Here is a 4,078-nt window from a genome sequence, read left to right as displayed (position 1 = left end):
CAAAAACGTTTAAAATCATAAAATAATAAAAAGCATAAAGCGTTATAATTTTGGTAGCTCTAGAGGTCTACATGGCTTCTGTCAACGTTTCTAGCTTAGGCAAATTTGGAAGGATATTTTCCGATTGCAGTTAAAATGTAATATGAACTATTAGCATGAGTGGTAGTGAAATACTCCATTTCACCTATTTCTTTTTTAGATACAGGGAATGGATTTGCCTTAAATCAACTTTGTAAACTGGTGTGATTACAATAGGTCAAGCATTTCTAATATTAAACTACTTCAATATACATATACATACATGAAGAGTGAACGTTAAGTGTTTCACATGGAAAAGTGTTGAATTAAGATGCCCTTAATACTTTACATGAGTGACAATATTTTTCATGATGAAGTTTTCTCTTTTAAAGCACGTATGGATTATCATTTGCAGGAAAATTAAATCATTTTAGGGATATTTTAACTAGAAACCTAAACCTCATCACGCCTTTTTTTTTTTTTTTTTTCTGGTAACAGCTCAGTTCATCCATTTATCTGTGAATAGTCAGGTGGGACAGATACGTCAGTCTCAGGCCATCTCTAATAGAAAATTGTTGAATATTCACTTGGCTAGATGATGTAGGTATATTATTTTGACAGAAGAGCAGTTATTTAATGTCATGGGTGATGAATGGCACAAGAACAGTTAGAGGGAAATAATGGTGATAATTTGTCAAAGAAGCTAAGAGATAGAGTGGTAGGGCAGGTGAGGTAGAATGATACACTATGTAGTTAGAATAATATGATATAGTGCTGGAGGGCTGGAGAATAAAAAAAATAAATGGGCAAACACTACTGTGAACTAGGGGACTGAGAAATATTTAGAAAAATATCAGTGCTTAGAATACTTCTGTTACAGTACAAATTAAACCTAAGAATAAATATAATGGGAATTATGGCAATAGAGGGGAAAAAATGATACACCAATCAAAAAGATGCATGTGAGAAAAGCAGAGTAAGGGATACTCTTAATGTCAAGGAACGGAATAAATACAATAAGAAGTGATTGTATGTATCATTCTGCTGGATTAAATCTTTCTGAGTTACTCAATTTACATGTCTCACTACAGTCAGTGAGTAGACAGAATAAAAATAGATAATAACAGAAAGGTGTGTTTCCGGAAAGTTTCAAACAATTTGTGATTATTTCTAGTTTTTAAAAGACTTCTTTAAAGACATTTGTTACTAATCAGGACATTGGAGGTTTTTAAAATGTAACAACTATTTGGAAATCATATATTTTATTAGAAAAAAAAAGTAAATACAGTTGAAAACACAGGTTATATGAGTTTTTCAATGCAACATGCAGAAATTTAAAAGATTGAAACACAGATGGATGAGTCACACATAAAACAGAGTAGTCATATGGAAACAAGAGATGAAAAGAAGAGACAATTAGGAATTTTGAGCACCTGGTAAGGTTGCTAAAAGTCTCATCGTTATTACAGGAAACATTGTGAAATTTAAAATCTACTAAATATAAAAGGAATGACAAAGACTTCTGTTTCTGACTGCTATGAATAACCAGTTATGTGCAAATGAGAGGAAGTGCTTTTGAAAGACAGAGTTGTGCTTTGAAAGGACAGTTCAGTTCATTCAGTTTTTCATCAAATAAAATAATTTCAATAATAAATAGGACGCAGAACAACTCAGTTCCCCCCAGGCAGTGCAGCCTTCTTCCCTAGACCACTGTGTGGACTGTTATAAGAAGAAGGTACAGTAATGTCTCTACAGCCTCACAACTTTCTCATCTTTTAAGTGATTATGTCCTTTATTGCTAAGGAAGTTATCCCTATGCTTTCTCAGATACATAGACTGCTCACAGAGTTGTCCAAGCGCAATACCCAATTTAAGTGCCTGGCTTTCCTCTGCCCTCATACTTCATGCACTGCGATAAAGCAAGGATTATTCCACTGTGGTAAATGCAGTTTCACCACTGCAAAATCAATAAGACAGAAGAATCAGGCTTCTCTTTCCTTGCTTCAGCAACCATTTTCCATTGTGTTTTATCTTCTTTTTTGGCTGAGCTCATGCTGATAACTAAAATTCTTTCTTTTTGGGGTGAGAGGCAGGGGAAGAATAAGGAGAAGGAGAAAGACTTGAAGGTGTTAACAATGATGACATAAATTATGCCAATATACTTCTCTCCAGACTAGAAAGATTAGCCAGGAGGTGGTCCGTCTCCAAAAATCTAATTTAGTAGGTTTTTCTTATGGGATCGGGGGGAGGGGGGGGAAAGGTAGTGATGGATTTTCAGTGTACGTGCAATACAGATTCCTAAGTCCATTCCTGCATACCAATATTTCTTGCTTGTACTATTTAAGTACTCTTCCTTATATACCAAAATGTCAACAGGTGTAATCAAGTGTAGAGAGTCATGTTGAGAGGCAGCCTTGCTGTGACAGAGCAGAGGCTTCCTACTGAAGAACCAGCACATGCAAAGCTCTGCAAACAGAAGAATTTACTTGGCACCTATGCCCTAGTGAAGCTGACATACCACCTTGTGTGTGGGCACAGTGCCATCCTGACAGATGGGGACGACTGCAAGCAGCCAAAAGACCATGTTTGAGCATCTAATATGTTTGTGGAGGGCAGGATTCCCAGTTAGAAATGTCAAAACAGCTGTTTGTCCTGAATTTTGTGTGCCTACAGGTTAGGTGGTATATGCCTTTGCTCATTCATCACTGAGCTTGATTAATTTTTTAAGAGTTTCTGCTATAGCAGTCAGTTGTTGTAGTTTCAGACCAGTGTTGTGTGTAAGTGAAATCAGCCTCTTCTCCTTTTACACTGCTCATGACAAGACTGCAAATAATGTCACAATAGGATGGAAGAGTTTTTCCTAAGGGAGAGCCCCATTCTGTGCCTTCTGCAGTTTCCTAGATTATTTTGCTAAATGTAATCTTATATTTGGTATTAGTTAATCTCAAAACCAGCATCTTTAAGCTTTCATACTCAAACCCATGAAGAGCTGCAAGATATCATATCAAAAAACAATCAGGGTTGAAAAATATGAAAAATGGCAGATCTCTAAAATTATACTGTCTCAACCTTTCTCTAACTATAACAATACCTACAACTTTCATTTTCATAAGAACAAAATATATTCTTTTCCACTAGGTAGAGGAGCTTCAATGAATTGTTACTTTTAAAATAAATCTACTCTTTCATCACTTCTTAACCTTCTCTTTCAGAACTCATTGCAGACATGACTGTACTATGACTACTACTAACACAATTTTTATAATTCCTTTTTGTAACACCTCAGTCTCTATGACTTTAGTGAATAGCTTCATAATGAGAGTGAAGTGATTCTTTTTTGTTTAAGGCTGAAAAGATTGCCTTTCCACAGGCATTATTAGAACGATTACATTTTGTGATTATTATAGCTCCAAGTGCAGTGCAAAACTATTACTCTACAAGAATTTTAAAATATCAACTATATCTACTGTCCCAATCTGCAGTCCTTAAGTATTTACCAATATCAGGCTAACTACTGAATGCCTTTCTTTTTAAAAATAATAATAATAAAAAAATAAAAATAGAATTGTGCTTCAAAGACTCGTTTCACTATAAAACCTTGTAGAAATACTGACCTCACATAAAAGGTGTAATTTTAGACCACAGAGGACATTCTGCATTGTAATTTATGGAATCAGGTTAAGACTTTCATACCCAAGCTTCTAAAATGTGTTCTCCTGCAAATGACCTGCCTTTGTATTCACTGTCAGGTGACACTTGTTCTCTCTGTAAAATCTTTCAAAAGGACTGTGTTGACCTTGAGCAGCAATAGAGAACTGTATTTCTTAATGGGGATACAAACTGTGCTGACAACTCAGCCTACTGCTTGCATTAGTGCTATATAGATTACCAAGGGGACAATGTTTAGACCAGGGGATGAATACATGGGAAACATTACAGTTTCTGAATGAAGAATGTTGAAGATGACAGACAGTAAAAGATCATGAAATTCAGATCTATGTGGCTTAATCTGCTGCAAGTACACCTCTATGACAATATGCCTCAGGAGACCCAGGCACCA

Source organism: Cariama cristata, unplaced genomic scaffold (assembly GCF_000690535.1).
Source record: "Cariama cristata isolate BGI_N322 unplaced genomic scaffold, ASM69053v1 scaffold18312, whole genome shotgun sequence".
Lineage (NCBI taxonomy): Eukaryota > Metazoa > Chordata > Aves > Cariamiformes > Cariamidae > Cariama > Cariama cristata.
This window is presented reverse-complemented; position numbering follows the sequence as displayed.